Genomic DNA, 18,403 nt, shown 5'->3' on the forward strand with positions numbered 1-18,403 from the left:
GGAAGAAAACTGGAAGGAGCTGGTCTTCCAAGGACGAGTAGTGTTTGTGTATACGCAGTGGCAGGTCACTCTTTGGGGACATGAACTGAGATTCTCTGGGGGCCTGGAAAAGGCATATGTGTACCTTGCAGACTAATTCAGAAAGTTACCAGCCCAGGGCAGTCTTCCTTTCTTTCTTTTGCCCATTAGCTCTACCAGATTTACAGAGATCTCCGCTGGTGAATGGTCAGTGGCAGGGGCCTCCCTCCAATTCATTCCCAGAGAGTCTTTCACTTTTAGAATGTCTGTCATTTATTTTTCTCCAGTGGGGGGTCGGCCTCTCTCTTTTACGTCTGACTAAAGCTGGTGTTGAAGAAACACGATTTCCCAGAGCAGTCTGATCACAAACCAGAGATGCTCTGGTTGGTGAGAGCACGTCAGTGACCATGGGTGTCCCTGGAGAATGGGAAAGGGTAGTGATGGTGGCCCTGGGAGAGGGTCCCCACCCCTTCCCCACCCCTTGCTCTGCCACGTGATCCACACTTGATCCACTCACTCCTTCCGGTCAGCTCCATCAGTGGGCCCGATCATTGCCAGCAGGTCATCATGAGAGTCATGTGCTCCCCAAATGAATACTGAATACGGAGTGTGATTTCTGTTTCTCTGGCAGGAGAGGAGGAAGGGACCCCTGGCCTGGGAAAGACTTCATCCTGGGCTGGCTCAGAAGGAAGCCAGGTCCCTTCCTCTTTAAGATTCATTCTCTAATCTGGGTTCCATTTCACTGGAATTTAGTGGTCATTCAGATTTAACTAATATTTATTTTTTTGAAGTGGCTACTATTTGCCAAGTCCTGGGCTGGGGCTTTCACATGCTTAGGTCCTTTAGTCATTTAAAGAGCAGAGGTCTTAAGGTTTACCTTTGCATGATGGATGAGGAAATGTTCTGCTGGATAAATGAGTGGTGAGTGCAAGGTTGCCAAGGGGGACCTTAAACAACTTAAGAGGACAAACTGCTTCTGAGCAGCCTGCCAGGACTTCAGAAGTGCTTCCTGGCGTGGGTGGACAGCAGATCCAGGGATGGGTGATGCGGTGGGAGGGACCTGGGCCAGAGAGTCAACAGATTCTGGTTCTGCGCCATGTCCCTGCTGCAGCACGGGGTCTCCAGCTGGACCACGAAGACAGACCGGCCCTTTCAAAGCCTCAGCAGAGGGACTGAACAAGGTGTGCCGTGCACTTCCTGTTGTGCAGGAAACGGAGAAAACATGAATAAATGCACACACACCCTTGTACTTGCTTCTGTGCTCAGAAGACATCCTGTAAGCTCAATCGAGAAATGAATAATAGTGGTTGTGGTTGAGGAGCAGAAAGGCAGGCAAGGAAACACAAAGGAGGACTCTGCCTCCCAGGGGTGCACTGGGATTCTGATATGTTGTTGTTTAGTCGCTCAGTTATGTCTGACTCTTTGTGACCCCGTGGACTGTAGCCCGCCAGGCTCCTCTGTCCATGGGGATTCTCCAGACAAGAATACTGGAGTGGGTTGCCATTTCCTCCTCCAGGGATCTTCCTGATACAGGGATCGAACCCGCACCTCCTGTGTCTCCTGCATTGGCGGTTAGGTTCTTTGCCACTGAGCCACCAGAGAAGCCCTTTGATACGTTACCTATTTAAAAATTAAATTCATAACAACTTTCCTGAAATCCAAATATGATACTATGTAGAACTTCAAAACTGTAGGGAAGTAATCTTGGCATGACCTGTTCTAAGACACCCATGTTGGCTCTTTCTGATCATAATCTCTCTAACTGCCCTCCCCACACTCTCTTTTAACTCATTAATTTCTTGACTCCTGCCCGAGGTGGACATTCTTCTTTACTGTCAGGTCTCCTGATAGAGATTTTCCATGTTCTGAGTCTCTGCTGCTTTCTCTGCTTCCTTATTCCTGCAAACGTGTGCAAGTGCATACACACACACACACACACAGATGCATGCTTCCCCACTCCCTCCCTACCCACCCAACACATATATATAAACTCTTGAGTTCCTGAGAAAGGAACCCTTCTACACTGTTGGTGGGAATGTAAGTTGGTGCAGCCACTATGGAGAACAGCATGGAGGTTCCTTTGAAAACTAAAAATAAAACTACCATATGATCCAACAATCCCACTCCTGGGCATATATCCAGACAAAACTCAAACACAAAAAGAGACATGCACCCCTCTGTTATAGCAACACTATTAACACTAGCCAAGACATGGAAACAACGTATAAGGTCATAACAGATGATGACATATGATGGATAAGATGTATGTATATAAGGATGGATGGATAAGAAGATGTGATGTATATGTATATATGTGTGTGTGTACACACACACACACACACACACACACAGATATGGAATACTACACAGCCATAAAAAAGAACAAAATAATGCCATTTGCAGCAACATTGATGCAACTTAGATTATCATACTAAGTGAAGTAAGTCAGAAAGAGAAAGACAAATACTGTCTGATACCACTTACATGTGGAATCTAACATATGGCACAAATCAGCCTACCTATGAAACAGAAATAGACTCACAGACATAGAGGGCAGACTTGTGATTGCCGAGGTGAATGGAGTGGGGGAGGGATGGACTGGGAGTTTGGGGCTAACAGGTGTAAACTACTACATGGATAAATGGATAAATGTTCTTCCTGTATAGCACAGGAAACATATATTCAATCTCTTGGAATAAATCATAATGGAAGAATATTTTAGAAGAATGTATATATATGTATACCTGAGTCCTTTTGCTATACCACAGAGATCAGCACAATATTATAAATCAACCATACTTTAATAAGTAATTTAAAAAGCAGACACCCTTACTCCAGGTAGCTGACATCAGGGGTTCTCCACAGAAGGCACAAACCTGACCTGGAAGAAAGCATTCAGGTTAAGGAAATATGGATTCGGAAGAATTAATTCTTCAACCCAAGGCCTCTGCTTTTCTTTTCTTTTTTTTTTAGCAAAGTGTTTTATTTTTAATTAATTAATTAATTAAATTGGAGGATAATCACTGTAAAATATTGTGTTGGTTTCTGCCATACACCTGGAGTGATTAGAGGGCAGAACCCAGAATGCCCCAGGCCTCAGCTATCATCCACGGTCCCTGCCCACTTGGGGCATGAACAGCCCCCACCACTCAGGGCACCAACAGCATCTCCTGCCTTGTCAGGGAGCATGGTTAAAGGGCTCGGCTTTGACTTTGGCGCCAGCATCTTAAAGTTGAAGTGTTTGTACACACCCTCGGACTGGAGGATGGTGAGCCTGGTCACAGGCTAAGCTCTTGCTCTGTGGATGGCCTTTAGTTCTTGACCACCTTGGCAAGGCCACGGAGAGCTTGACATGGGAGGGATCTGGGCATGGCTCAGAGTTCACAGACTTAGAGGGCGAGGTAGAACTTAGGGTGAGAGGATGGAGAGAACTTGTGGGGACCATCCCTCCCACCCCCAGCTGGGAGAGACACCCGGTGTGATGTGTGTAGAAGCAACTGGTCACACAGCGGCACCAGAGACGGGGGTGTTTCTGAGGTTGGAGAGGGTGACGGGTAATGTTTTTTAGGATCTCTGGTATGTTCTGGTCAGGCCGTCCAACATGTGGCTGCAAGAGCTTGAGCAAAAGTTAAAACGTGGGATGTCCAGGCACAACCCAACTGGTGATTCTCCTTGAGCACAGAGGTTTCCAGGACGTGGGCTTTGGCACAACATGACCAGAGTAAAGGAGATGGCTGTCTGTGTCTCCCTGCTTTCGAGTATTCTTGGTGTCGCTTACACTGTCATTTTTCCCTTCAAGGGGTTATTTGGGGAAAATTGTATACATCCCGGGCTTGAATTTCCAAACAAATGCAAGCTGCAGCCGCCCCACAGCTGCCGATGGGCACGTCCCGAGGGTGGCCTTTGAAAAATGTGTTCCCTTGTGCTCAGCTCCATCTGCCCCTCTGCCTTCACACACACACACACGTGTGCGCGCGCACACACACACACACACACACACACATATGCATAATACACACATATATGCACCCATACACACATATATACACATACGTGCGCACACACATATACACACAATATACACATATCACATCTATGCACACACACACAAACATGTACATATATACACACACATGCATGCATACACACATACACACATAACACATATATTCGTGCACACACACCCATATACACGCACACATAAACACACACATGCACACACACAATCACAAACACATACACACATGCACGCACACACACATACATGCACACACAGACACACATACATACACACGCGCACAGACACACATGCATGCACATACATACATACATACATGCACACACACACACTTCCTATGCAGAAGTGATCCACAAGACCTCTCCTTTCTGAGCGAACCCTTTTGAGGGTGAAGACTATTGTGATGATGTGTTGTCTGTAAGGTCAGCTAATAAATTAAAATATATCACAAGCAGATTTGAGGACATCTCTGAGAGGCACGCCTGTGTGGCACACGCCTTTGGCGTCTCCAGGGATGCCTGCCTGGGACTGGTAGATACTCACAGATGACAATGACTTCGAGAAGTCCCCACATTCCTTGAATTTCTCCAGTGAAGTGTGAAAAGTGGTCCGTTGTGCAGGAAAGAAAGGTGGAAAATTGTTTTCTCTCATCTCTTGACTTTTTTGCAGTGATCCACCTCCCCTGGAAGTGAACCCAGGCCTTCCAAATTCCCTTTCTGAGGGCAAGTGTGGTTCTGAGAGAGCAGGTGTCAGCCATACAGGCCAGTCATCTCCCCAGAGATGGCAAGCTCAATGAGGGTGTGGGAAAAGAAAATGTTAGTTGCTCAGTAATGTCTGACTCTGCGACCCCATGGACTGTAACCCACCAAGCTCCTCTGTCCATGGGATTCTCCAGGCAAGAATACTGAAGTAGGCTGCCATTTCCTTCTCCAGGGGATCTTCCCAACCTAGAGACTGAACCAGCCTCTCCTGCATTGGCAGGCAGATTCTTTACTGCTGAACCACCAGGGAAACCCCTGAACTTGTCATAGTGTGAGCTTTATACTTGTTATCACCTCCTGACATCTGTGGGTGGCCAGAGGGCACGGTATTTCTCACTGTCCCACAGGTGAGAAGACATAGTCTTAGGTCAAGGGACTTGTCTAAGGTCCTCTGGCCACCATGGACTCCGAGGCTGTCACTGGAACCCGGACCTCCCAAGCCCCACATGTGATCTTTGCCTCCGTGCTCCCCTGCCGCTATTGATTTTCCCTTTTGGATTTCTTCTTAGGAAGGAACAGGCGACTTGTAAAATTTTGTGTGACCTTACAGTTTAGAGAGAACCTGTTTATGGAGCTGTGATAACTACATATCCACAGACACAAGGGCTTACTGTCTTGGAAAGATCAGCAAGTCCAGTTCAGTTCATAAGACGCTTCGTGCATTATTCTGTGCCTTGACCTCCAGGAAGTAGAAGATGAGTTAGATACAACGACTGCCCTCAGAGAGCTCCCCTTTTTCTCATGTACAACAAGACACGTAGATAATCAAAAGTATAAAGCAATGAGTACCTGCCCGCAGCACAAACCAAGTGCTATGTGAAGGAACTCTGTCTGACTCCTAGTTGCTGCCTTCAATAAAACATAATCAGTGCTTCCGAAAATCACAACCCTGGCATCATGACAATTGCTGCTTGCCTTTACACAATTCTGAAAGTTGACTACTAGATGTAAGGATATCTGTATAATCTCTTCAGGAATGAGGAGTTCTGATTGCATCTGTTTAATAGACCACACTAGGTTAAGACAGGCTCCACCAGAGGAGGTACCACTTATTGTCCAGTTGCTCAGTCATGTCTAACTCTTTGAGCACTCATGGACTATAGCATGCCAGGTTCCTCTGTTCATGGGGTTCTCTAGGCAAGAATACTGGAGTGGGTAGCCACTCATTTCTCCAGGGGATCTTCCTGGACCAGGGATTGATTCCATGCTCCCTGAACTAGCAGATGGACTCTTAACCACTGGAGCACCAGGGAAGTCCCAGGGTCAATTCATAACCACCAAAGAGTCTTCATTTGAAAATGTACCAGTGGCCAGCTTTGTTGGGTAACTGGAAACTCTGTAGGGGGATGGGGTAACAAGGAGATAGATGTACAAATTAAAATCGTCTTGCTTTCCAAAGTAAAATTTGATAGTGAGGAACTTAATGTTTTTTTCCTTCTGTCTCATGAATGTTCACAAAGTAGAGCTGGGGCTGGAACCTCACTTCCAGAGTGCATCCTTAACAGAAGCCAGTGATGACAGTGGGCCTGAGACTCCAAGGAAACCCTGTTGTAACTGCCTGATGTCGTCCTCCCCAGACTCAAGAAGGAGGAAGAAAAGGGCACAGCAGAGAGAGGAACAGATCCAACATGTCCCAAAATAGAGGAAATAGTAGAATGAACCTTTATCCTTCCTTACCCACTTTCTTTCTCTTTTAAAGATTTTTTTTTAATGTGGACCATTTTTTGTCTTTATTGTATTTGTTACCATATTGCTTCTGTTTTATGTTTGGAGGGGGGACTGGAAACTTTGTGGTAAAAAAGGTCAGTTCAGTTCAATCACTCAGTCGTATCCGACTCTTTGTGACCTCATGGACTGCAGCACGCCAGGCTTCCCTGTTCATCACCAACTCCCGGAGCTTGCTCAAATTCACTTCCATCCAGTCGGTGATGCCATCCAACCATCTTATCCTCTGTCGTCCCCTTCTCCTCCTGCCTTCAATCTCTCCCACCATCAGGGTCTTTTCAAATGAGTCAGTTCTTCACAGCAGATGGCCAAAGTATTGGAGTTTCAGCTTCAGCATCAGTCCTTCCAGTGAATATTCAGGACTGATTTCCTTTAGGATGGATCATTTGATTTCCTTGCGGTCTGAAGGACTCTCAAGAGTCTTCTCCAACACCACAGTTTGAAAGCAGACCAAGAATTTGAAGCTCTCTTCTGTCTTTCCTCCTTTTCTCCCGGGTCTTCTCAGGTGATGCTAGTAATAAAGAACCAGACTGTCACTGTAGGAGAAATAAGTGATGTGGGTTCAGTCCCTGGGTTGGGAAGATCCCCTGGAGAAGGAAATGGCAACCCGCTCCAACATTCTTGCCTGGAGAATCCCATGGACAGAGGAGCCTGGTGGGCTACAGTCCATGGGGTCGCAAGAGTTGGATACAACGGAAGTGACTTAGTATACACGCGCACACACATGACTTTTCTCCCATCAGAATTTATTAACTACATAGTAGATAAGGATGGAAGGGGCCATGAAGAGAGAGGAGGGGAGAATGGTCTCTTGGTGTCCACTGGGCATTTGTTGTCCTAGCACCTTTCTTTCAGGTTGCCTATTTTCAGGGGAGTAGATTTCCCTTCCCCTTGGGAGCCTCAGTTCTCACTGTTCTGTCTGTGTCAGAAGCAATCAATATGTAAATCCTCATCCTTAAATTCTGATCTGGTTCGTGTGGGGTCCCATGGTGCCCAGGCTGCTCTCTTCTGGGGGGTCTGGGGACCCATGGATGCTAGTGAGACCCAGGGGAGCACAGGTTCTTGTGCTCAGCTGTACGTTTTGTTCACTAGGCAGAGGAGTTCCCCATCCATATTCAGGAGGCCAACTCCAGCCCCTCCAGGGAATCACACATTCGGGATGACTTGAGTTCATTGGAAAAAACCATCCCCTAGCTGGCAGTGGGAGGTGGTCAGGCCCCGGGGTGCAGAACAGAGGGCCTGGTTGGAGCCGCTGAGGCTGCAGATTCTCAGGCAGTGACTTCCCGGCACTGCGGTGAGTCAGGGCCTGGAGTCCAGGGGCATGATGTGTGTTGACTCCCTGGGGGGTGGCAGGCGGGGATTTGGGGCAGCCGCAGAGTGGGAGGGGGTTCCCCTGCATGGACATCCTGCCGAGTCACCCTTGGCCTTTAGCTCCCGGCTCCAGGTGGGGAGAAGCAGGGCCCAGTCTCTCTTTCTGGGGCAGCAAGTAGAATCTTTTCTGAGCCTGGGGATGCTCATAATTGGGTTGGTCCTGCCTGTCTGTCTCTTTTTTTCCCAGAGAGATAACTATAAGAAGGATAGAAAGAGAAACTTTACAAGTAAATCCTCTCAAAGCCAGAGCTGGGGATGGAGTATAGAAAGCAAGGAAGGCTGTTGTGTGGACAGCCCTACAGAAGAGTGCGGTGAGGGGATGAGGCAAGAACAACCAGGAAGACGGGCTCTCATATTGAACCAGTAGGCATTTAAGGCTCCGAGCCCAGAGCTGGGATGGGAGTCCAGTGTACACTGCAAATCCAGTGGCTTGCAGACCACACCTGTCACTTCTGGGATGTCTCCTGGGCCCTTTACCCTCTGTGTTTGGTGGTGATATGCAGACGTGCAGGGAGAGAACAGAGGCAAAGGAAGAAGAGAATCACTGAGATGCAAGGGGATAGATTGTTGATTAGCTTAAAGTCAGGTCGTCACTCTCTGGCAGAAGGAAAAAGTACCTTGCTGGGGGCAGGAGTCCTCAGTTGGGATCCTAGCTCAGGTAAAGGGGTCAAGCAGCTTTTCTCAAACTGCCCTGGAACTGAGTTGTTAACTACCAAAGAAGCTCAGTGACCATTGAGTCTGTGAAAGCTGGATTAGATAGAGGTCCTGCATTATGTACTAGAGCCTCTGGTGTGTGTGTGTTTGTGTGTGTGTGTGTGTGTGAAGGTGTTAGTCATTCAGTTGTGTCCAACTCCCTGTAGACTGTAGCCCACCAGGCTCCTCCGTCATTTTGCTCTCCAGGCAAGAATACTGGAGTGGGTTGCCATTCCTTTCTCCAGGAGATCTATATGTTGGCAGTTATTAATACATTTCTTAAAAGAGAGAGATTGTCTGTGTGGAACATCTGTGAGTACCTGGAAAATCCAATTTTCTGAAGAACACAGTGTAGGGGATGTGGGAGAGCTAAGAAGAACTTTAGATTGGGATTATTTGGATCTAGATCAAAATACAGCTCAGCCATTTATTAGGGCACTCTGGCCAAGAAACTAAGCTTCTTGGGTCTTGAACTTCTTGGGTTTAAATTATCACTAATAACTCCTATCTGATAAAGTTATTGGAAGCAATAAATGAGATCAGATGCATAAAGAATCCTGAAAAGTGCCTGTAGCTTAGTCAGCACACAGTAAAAGATGGATGGATGGATGAAAAATGGATGGATGGATGGATGAAGGAGTGGATGGATAAGGGGATGGATGGATGGATGGATGGATGGATGAGGGACTGGATGGATAAGGGAGTAGATGGATAGATGGATGGATTGTGGATGCATGAGGAGGCAGATAGAACAATCAGTTTTGGACCATTACCTCAGCTAGGTAGAGTCATTGATCTGGGGCACACCCAGACCACCAAGCATGATTGTGTGTGTGTGTGTCTGTGTGTATGTGTACATGCATGCACACACTTATACACAAGCGCTCATGTGTGCATTTTCCTGGGTCTTTTCTGAAGACACCACAGTTGGGAGCTTCTCCACCAGGCTCCCACAATCTTCCGCATGGTCCCGTCCCAGCAGTGGCTGCACTGCACCATGACCGCTTACCCTTTCATCTCGGCCTGGGCTCTGAGAGTCCTGGGGCAGGAATGTCACAGCACAGTCCCCGAACAGACTTGGTGTGTATAAAGTCACTGGCACAGGGCCCCTTCTCAGTGTTCTGGTAGGCAGGACCACTGCACCAGTGGCATCTGAGACGCCTCAGCCCACCTATTCATATACCCTAACCCTTCTTGAGGGTCAGAACTCCACCCTCGGAACTCCGCACTGACCAGGGAGCTGGAGGGGCTGCGGGCAGCTCTGTGTGTGGAGAGGGGGAAGGATGAGTTCTGAGAGGTGCGGCAGGGCAGGGCTTCTGCTGTGGGCTTTGGGCCCTGGGTCCCTCCCTTCCTCGCCGGGTGGCATGGCGGGGTGGTTACAGGCGGCAGCTGTTGGGGGCCTGAGCTAGGTTCATGAGGGCCAGACCCGCCCTCCCAGGCTGGTACCCGCACGCGCTGAGCATGCTCAGTAGCGCTTCCTGGGCCCAGCCTCTTCCCAGGTCCCAAGAGGGTGATGGCGACCACGGAGGAAGCCAGCAGAGACTACCTGCACGTCCAACCACAGAGCAATCGTCCTCCTCCAAGTCCTCCCGTTTTTGGATTTTTCTTCCTCTCTCTGGCCCCACATCCCTTTCTCTGTCGGGGCCTGGTGAACCCAGTTGAAGCTGAGCGTGGGCATGCCCAGGATGGCCGCTGTCGTCATCCTGTGTCTGCATTCAGGATGTCCTTAGCCTGGAAGGACAGAGCCAACTCCCAGTCACAGAGAGCTCTGGACCTAAAGAAAAGGCCTGCGTGACTGGAGCTGATCTCCCTTCACCTACCGCATGTGTGGGTGGTGCGACACATTTCATGGATTATTTCACTTAATAATTTTAGAACACATTAGTGAATCATGTGTGTTATCATGGGCTTTTGTGGTGACTCAGAATGGTCACTCATTCCAGTATTCTTGCCTGGAGAATCCCATGGACAGAGGAGCCTGGAGGGTTACAGTCCATAGGGGTTGCAAAGAGTCAGACATCACTGAGCGACTATCACTTTCACTTCATGTGTTATCATGGCCCTGGCTGTGTCTCTAGGAAGAGCCAGGGCCAGCTTTGAAGATGACTCTTGAAGGACAGTAGAGGCCACCTCTCTTGATCTGGGGACCCGAGGCTTGAGCAAGAACCAGGAAGTGCTTCTGCATGTCGGACCCAGTTTTCCTTGCTGGGCTCCCTGTCCATTGGTCCTGGTCCTTCTAGTTAATGAAGAGGAAGAACCACAACCCGCTCTTCTCTATTAGTTAACAAAATCTGAAACCAAACCAAAAAACAAACATTGCCTGCTGGCTGCGTGCAGCATCGCCAAACACCCCGAGGAGAGTTAATGACAGTGTCTTCTTGCCAGTTTACTGTTGTTACAAGTCCCTGCAAATATGTTTCTCATGCAGTGAGAAATAAACAGTTTCAGATGTGTATCATCTAACCGCCTACCCATAGTATAACAGTGACCATGGGCTACACCAGAACTAATTGATGCTGCTACAGAACCACGGACAAAGCGTCCTTACTCTTCTGACCAAAACACATGGATGTTGTTGAGATTCATTATTTATTCATTTGCAAGTGAAATCTTGCAAAGGGCATACTGATTTCCAAATGGAACTTACCAGTACTTTTCCCAAGTCTATTTTTGCACATCTCTGCTTTTGAGTGGGGGGCAGTGAGCATCTCTTAATAGATACCCTTTAAAGGATGATACCCTCATTCATGGGCTGCCCTGGTGGCTCAGATGGTAAAGAATCTGCCTGAAATGCAGGAACCCAGGTTCAGTCCCTGGGTCAGGAAGATCCCTTGGAGAAGGGAGTGGATAGCGCTCCAGTATTCTTGCCTGGAGAATTCCATGGGCAGAGGAGCCTGGCCGGCTACAATTTGGGCTTCCCAGGTGGTTCTAGTGGTAAAGAACCTGTCTGCCAGTGCAGGAGACATAATAAGAGACGCAGGTTCAGTCCTTGGGTTGGGAAGATCGCCTGGAGGAGGAAATGGCAACCCACTCCAGTATTCTTGTCTGGAGAATGCCATGGGCAGAGGTGCCTGCAGACTACAGTTCATGGGGTCACACTGAGTCGAACACGACTAAGGCAAACAGTTCATGGGGTTGCAAAGAATCGACATGATTGAGCAACTAACACTTTCACTGCTTTTCACCCTTATCCATCCACAATTCATCAGGCCAGCCATCCAGCCATCTTTTACCCTGTGCTTACTAAGTTACAGGCCCTTTTTAGGATTCTTTATGTGGGGACTTTTAAAGTCCAATAAATTCACAATAGGAGATGTAGCTGCATAAATTAAGTAAGATACTGAGATGCTGTCTAGGCTTCTGTGGCGTGTCAAACAATTGGTTTGATGATAGAAGTGCCTTGGCTGCTGGTCCCATGCATGGCCGGTGAGCAGGCGGGCCTCCCACCCTTAGTTCTTGCCTCCTGACTCCTTGATCTGCCGGGACCCACAGTGGACCTGAAGGTTCTCCCTGGTCTCAGGTGTGATCGGTGTGGCTCTGGCCCTACAGCCAGCTTGCAGATTGTTGAGGGGCGGGGGTGGGCATGGATGGGAACCAGCAATGCCGCTGACAATGTGAATTCCGTGTTGACACCGTGCATGAGGGAATTGTCTCCAAGCTTGTTTCCACTCTGTGAGTGCCTTTCAGAGGCTCTGTTCACAGAAGGACAAACCACAGGAATACGGGCCCTGGAGCAAATGCAGCAAGGCAGGGAGCCCGTCTCCAGGAACAGGACTTCCCTAATTGGGCTTAGCTGCAGCATCGCCTGTGAAGCATTTTGAAAAGCAGATTCTGTCACCCCCAAGATTCTGACTTAGTCAATCTGGAATTGGGCCAAGGTATGTTGAGAGACTTATTTTGAGAAGTCTCCTAAATGATGATTAGCCAACGTGGGAGTTGGTGACAGTGCCCAGGGCGTCCCATTCCAAAACCTCCCCTTGCACTGTGGCACTCTGTCTTCTCTGCGGTCTGAGCCTCTGCTGGGGGCTGGGCCATCAGCTCTTTTCTTCCCATCCTCCAGGACTCAGGTCCTGCTTCTTCCTCAGGTTCCCTGCCTAATCTTTAAATAGAAATTACCAGCATATCTCCTGATGTCGTTTTTTGCACATCTCTGCTTTTAAGTGGAGGACAGTGAGCCTCTCTTAATAGGTACTCTGTAAGGATGGTACCCTCATTCATCCAGCCATCCTCTCATCCATCCATCCCCTCGTCCAACACAGTGCCTCCTTAGAGCATCGTCATGGTCCAGAGGGAATAGATGCAGACAGGGATGCAGGGCAAGGATATTTTTCCACATCTATTTGTTATTGTTGTTCAGTCACTAAGTCGTTCCCCACTCTTTGCGACCCCATGGACTGCAGCATACCAGGCTTCTCTGTCCTTCACTATCTCCCAGAGTTCGCTAAGATTCATGTCCATTGAGTCACTGATGCTATCTCACCATCTCATCCTCTGTCGCCCCCTTCTCCTTTTGCCTTCAGTCTTTCCCAACATCAGGGTCTTTGTCAATGAGTCAACTCTTTGCATCAGGTGACCATAGTATTGGAGCTTCAGCTTCAGGATCAGTCCTTCCAATGAATATTCAGGATTGGAATATCAGGATATTTCTTTTAGGATTGGCTGGTTTGATCTGCTTGCAGTCCAAGAGGCTCTCAAGAGTCTTCTCCAGCACCACAATTCGAAAATATTGGGGGAAAAAATAGGGGTTACAAAACCATATTGCTTCTGAAGTGGGCAGGAATAAGGGGGGATGTCACAAACAACTTCAGGATTGTAAACAAATATTCTACAGATATGTTTTCCACTCTGTGGGTTAGGATGTAAGGAAAAGGCCCCAAACTGAAGCTGGAGGCTTGTTGGTTAAATTGAGAGGTACTGTGTGATCTAAAAGATTAAGACACACTAGAAGGAGCTAAGTGACTTCAGGATCTCCATCTCAAAGTCTTCACAGTGAGTCCAGGATGGTGGTTGCCGCCTTGCCTAGAGGCAGGGGGTAGGTGGGAACACAGCTGGGTGTCACTTAGGCTGACTCTTCTCCCTGGGTTGTTCTCCTCATGAGCATGATGATTGGGTGTTCACGCTGCTGCGTGACATGTGCCTCCCTCTAAACCTTGTTACGACATCGGCACATTACCTGTCTGACGTGAAAAAAAAAAAAAAAAAAAAAAAAAAAAAAAACTGTCCTTATCAGCACATGCTCGTGGGATATGCCCTTGACTGTGTTTTTATTGGAGTATAGTTAAGTTACAGTGTTGTGTTAATTTCTGCTATACTGCAGAGGGACTCAGTTATACATATATACATATTCTTTTTCTTATTCTTTCCATTATGGTTTATCACAGTACATTGCATACATTTCTCTGTGCTTTACAGTACGACCTTGTTGTTTATCCATCCTATATGTACCAGTTTGCATCTGCTAGCACCAAACTCCCACTCCATCCCTCTCCCATCCTCCTCCTCCTTGGCAACCCCCAGTCTATTCTCTATGTCCCTTATTCTGCTTATGTTTCATAGCTAGGTTCATTTGTGTCATATTTTAGACTACACGTATAAGCAATATCATATGATATTTGTCTTTCTCTGCCTGACTTACTTAACTTAGTATGATAATCTCTAGTTGCATTCATGTTGTTGCAAATGGCATTATTTCATTTTTTTAATGGCTGAGTAATACTCCATCATGCATATGTACCACATTTTTTTTTAATCCATTCATCTGTGGACAGACATTTAGATTGTTTCCATGTTTTGGCTATTGTGAATAGGACATGCACTTGATTATTATTCTTAAAGTTACCCAGAAGTCTGTTCATTTTCCCCTTAGGTTTTGGCATTGTAGCCTGAGGCAGGGACAAAAAATTGTACTGTGGGCTCCTTCTGTGTGAAGTTAGTTTCGACCCACCAGAGGCTAAGTGCTCAATCCCAATCTTCTGTGCACTGGGCAGTTCAAAGATGAGCTAGGCTATTGTTTCCAAACTGATCCTTACCCACTGAACCCCGCCTGCAAGTGCACTCCTGGAGCCAGGCCGATCTTAGCGCTGGAGTTCAGCGGGGAGCCAGACACAGAGGATGCCCGCCCTCACAAAGCTTCTGCTCTCCTAAAGGAGGCAGAGAGGAGATAAATAAAGACATGAGGTAACTTCAGATAGTCATAGTTTTGATAGAGGATAATAAGGGTCAGAGGATGGGCTGGGGCCTTAGGAAAGGCCTCACTGGAGGGACGATGCTAGAACTGAGAGTGGAAGGGTGAGCAGAGGACCCAAGTGGGTAAAGAGATGGAAGAGGAGAAATCTCATTCAGGTCTTGAGCTGGTGATGGTCAGTGAACAAGCAGGGAGCCAGTGTGGCTGGAATGGAATGCAAAGGGATTGAATGCTTAGCACTGAACTGAAGCTCAAGAGGGGCCAGAGTCCAGATCATGTCAATCCTCGGAGGCCCCGCTCGACATTGGATTTAGATATATTCTGACCATCGAGTGCATGGTCATTCTGCTTAGGTCGTTGTGTGATATTCTAGATAAGGTTATAGATTAAGAATTCATGTGTATCATACTCATGGGGGGCCCTGGTGGCTTCAGCCCAGCCTCCTCCTTTTACAGACAAGGAAGTCTGGACAGGGACGATGACATGGCTGCCCTGGGCTCTCATACATTGTTAGGGGCAACCCACCTGAGCCCCCCTTTTCCACCACCACAGTCTAGAAGGGGCGCCCCTTTAGAGAGTGAGTGGGGAGGGGCTGTCTGTGGTCCGACTCCAGATAGGACACAGGATAGGATCATTGGGATTGGGGTTAGGGAGGGAGAGATGCTCAGCCCAGTCCTGGAACCCAGGAAGGTCAAGGCCGCCCGCTGGGAAATAGAGGTAGTGAAACAACAGCCGTCTGGGGCAGAGGAGCAGAGTAAGCAGGCTGGACCTCAGGTTGGGGAGGAAGGGAGCCAGAGTCTGTATTTCTGAGTCTGCTGAAATCACCAAGCAGTGGGAGGAACAGAATATTTTCCATCTGAGCCGCAAATCACACTGTGTTCTGCCCTAGACTTCGTCCATGCCTGTTGCCTTGGGTGCTATGCCACGTCACTGCCTCCAGCCTCTTTGTCAGGATTGCCCTCCTAGATTGGCGCTCTTCCCAAAAGTCTGTCTCTGTCTCTAGAAGGCCCTGGGGATCAGTTACAGGCAAGCCCACAGGGCTGAGGGCTGGGGCCTGGAGGCTCACTCCAGGAGGCTGTGTGTGCTTGGGCTGTGGGGACTAATACCATGCCCGGGACCAATGTCATAGTGATAGGAACTGCGGGATGCCCAATGTCAGTGAAGGGAAAGGTGTGCAGTCAAATGCTGGCCTTACTTTTGTGGTCAGGCCATGAAGACTTCCTGGAGGAGGAGCTATCTTAGGAGAGAAAACCAGAGAGAAAGAGAGAGATGGTGGTGAAGTTGGTGGGATCTGTTTCTGGAATAGACACTGTTTGTGAGGGGTCTTGAAGACTCACCAGCAGAGGGGGCATTGAACAACTGTGTCAGGGCAAAGTGGGACCAGGTCACGTAGAACAGCTGTGTGACTTCAGAACTGGAAGAATGGCCCCCAGATCTCTACTGTAGGAAGCAGAGCCCACATTGAACTTGGGATTTCCTTGTCACTTGATAAGGAAATGTCATCTAATGTGTCCTGATAAGGGCCAGGGTCCCTGGTGGTTGAAACAATAATGATGATAGTGATGTTAGGTTACAAGTGTTGGGTTCCAGCTCTGTGTCAGGCAGAGTTCCATGTGCATGTTCCCGTGTGTCACCTCATTTCATCTTCACGGCAGCAATCTTGTATGAAGGGCACTCATCTTAATCTCTTTTTTAGAGATGAGGAAACTGAGGTGCAGAGAAGTTATGCCTGAAGTCATATGATCATCTCTATTTTCAACCTGGAAAACCCTTGTCATTCTTTAGTCACAAGTAAAATGTCTCTTCATCTTTGATGTCTTCCTTCTCTCCCAAGGCAGGCAATTGCTCCCTCCCCTGTGTTCCCATGACATGTGTCATATCATCTCATAATAGGTGTTGTGTTTCTCAGTTTCTTTTAGTGGTTGGAGCGTCCCCTAAGGCCCCACGGACTGCAACACGCCAGGCTCCCCTGCCCTTCAGTATCTCCTAGAGTTTGCTCAAACTCATGTCTATTGAGTGGGTGATGCTGTCCAACCATCTCACCCTAAGAGCAAAGAATGTGGCTTCTCCATATCTGCAGTGTCCAGTGCCAGAACAATGCTGGATACACATTTGATGTTCAGTGAAAGCTTCCTGCATAGAAATAGGATTAGTAACAACTCACAGTTATACCAACTTAGAATTTTTCCAATATTGTCACATGCATGATGTACTCATTGAGGTTCAGTAGGTTAGGTCTACCAGTTGTCCAATTGAAGCTGATGCTATGAGGTCAGAGAGATGTTAGACAATATTCCCAAAGTTGCTCAGCTAATAAAGAGGTAGAGACAGGGATGAAGCCCAGGTCTTGTATTTCCAAATGCCTCACTATTCCCTCTCCTTGACATTGTCCCCTTGACACAAATATTTTCAGTAACAGAGGCTCAGTATGTGAACATTCTAATGGAAACCAAAGCCAATCTATTCACAAACCTCCAGTGGTTAGCTGGAGTGGGAGAGGTAGGTGATGATGATGGTGCTTGACTTCCTGCCCTTTTGTTGTTGTTCAGTTGCTCAGTTGTGTCTGACTTTGCGATCCCATGGACTTGCCGCACGCCAGGCTCCCCTGTCCTTCACCATCTCCCAGAGTTTGCTCAAACTCATGTCCATTGAGTGGGTGATACAATCCAACCATCTCATTATTTGTTGCTCCCTTCTCTTCATGCCTCCAATTTTTCCCAGCATCAGCGTCTTTCCCAGTGAGTTGGCTCTTTGCATCAGGAGGCCAAAGTATTGGAATTTCAGCTTCAACATCAGTCCTTCCAGTGAATATTTGGGGTTGATTTCCTGCCCCTTTAGAATTCTTCAAAGAAAGAGGACCACAGATGGCTTGCTTTGAAGCCAAAATCCAGTTCTGTTCCAGGCATGATGCTTCCTGAGCAGTAGGCAAATATCATCTTTATTCTCCTTTACTGAATTCAGAGCAGTCTGTATTGGTTTAACATTGGCATAACTGAGCAGGTCTTTTCTTAATCCATACTTGAAGTAAATCTAAAACATTATAAACATCTGAATTAGAAACTTCAAGGAATCTACAGATACTATCCCCTCAAGGAGGCAGACTATAACTGTCTATCCGTCAAATGTGGGCTGCTCGTAGTGACTTCCTTCCAACGGGTAAAGTATGAAAGGAGGGGAAAGGGTTACAGGAGAGCTGGGAAACCTGACAAGCATCATGAGTGACAGGTCATATTATGGCCTGTCCCTTTGCTGTGATGAAATGAACATGATGTCAGACTGGTGCAAAAGTAATTGCAGTTTCAGACTGTGAATTTTAAATCATTTTAACTAGGCTCAAGCACATCTTTATTAATCAAAGTAGGAACCATTTCAATCAAGACATTTTTGCCAACAAGAAATAAGTTTGCTTATTCCTGTAGTGTAAAAATTCATGCTTCGGGATTAGATGACCTCTTGGAAAGCATTTTCTGCCTCCTGCTGGTTGTAGAAGCATTTTCCCTGCAAAGAGTTGTCAAGATGCTTGAAGAAGTGGTAATCGGTTGGGGAGAGGTCAGGTGAATATGGCGGATGAGGCAAAACTTCGAAGCTCAATTCATTTAACTTGTAAAGTGAAGAATTTGTTGTGCAATGTGC

General features: G+C 47.5%; 1 protein-coding gene and 1 non-coding gene across 2 annotated transcripts in view; both read left to right on the forward strand.

Moving 5' to 3' along the window:
- Nucleotides 1–18,403, forward strand: part of ANO2 (anoctamin 2) — a 324,331-nt gene that overhangs the window by 221,516 nt on the left and 84,412 nt on the right. The window lies entirely within an intron of this gene.
- Nucleotides 13,660–13,769, forward strand: LOC136156495 (small nucleolar RNA U13). Its single transcript, XR_010661037.1, has one exon. It is a non-coding gene; the product is annotated as a small nucleolar RNA U13 (small nucleolar RNA).

This window comes from Muntiacus reevesi, chromosome 1 (genome assembly GCF_963930625.1).
Source record: "Muntiacus reevesi chromosome 1, mMunRee1.1, whole genome shotgun sequence".
NCBI classification, from domain to species: Eukaryota; Metazoa; Chordata; class Mammalia; order Artiodactyla; family Cervidae; genus Muntiacus; species Muntiacus reevesi.